The following is a 646-nucleotide window of genomic DNA, read 5'->3' on the forward strand; positions in this document are numbered from 1 at the left end:
CCCACCCCCTGATCTTTTTTTTTAAAAATAGAACTCTCCAGAAAAGCATGCACATTTTTATTTAGTCAGAATTCAGTAGATTCGGGGGACTTAATTCGGCCCTTGGGTCCCCACCAATCAGCCAATTGTTAAGATCGAGTTTGGCTTGTTACAACTATTCAATGGATTCAATGGAGTTATCGTTTATCGAATTTGGTAATGCGCGAGATGTTGAAGAGGTAAAGTTCAGGAGCCACGTTTCGCAGGAATGTACCGTATTTGCTAAGTGTAATGGTGTACACCCCCCTCCACAATTAATTGAACGCTTTTATGCGTCTAATGTGATCAGCATATTCAAACTAGTCTCCTATTTAACCACTGGCTGATCTAGATAATTCTGAACGAAAGGATGCAGTAAACTGCTGGATGTCTGGGAACTGCCCCCCCCCCCCCCCCCAATTTTTTAATTTAAGGTAAATCTTGGTATCTTGTTTAGAAAAATGTATTAAAAGATAAAAGAAGCATTAATTTCTTCTATTCCCGGAGAAATAAATGACAAAATCTTTTGATTTCTTGAATTACTTTATTGAGAGAACTTAATTTTTCCAGAAACCCTTAAAATTTGCGTCATTTTACTAATTTTACTTTATTAAAAATGACATATTTC

The sequence above is a fragment of the Ostrea edulis genome, chromosome 8, assembly GCF_947568905.1.
Source record: "Ostrea edulis chromosome 8, xbOstEdul1.1, whole genome shotgun sequence".
Taxonomy (NCBI): Eukaryota; Metazoa; Mollusca; class Bivalvia; order Ostreida; family Ostreidae; genus Ostrea; species Ostrea edulis.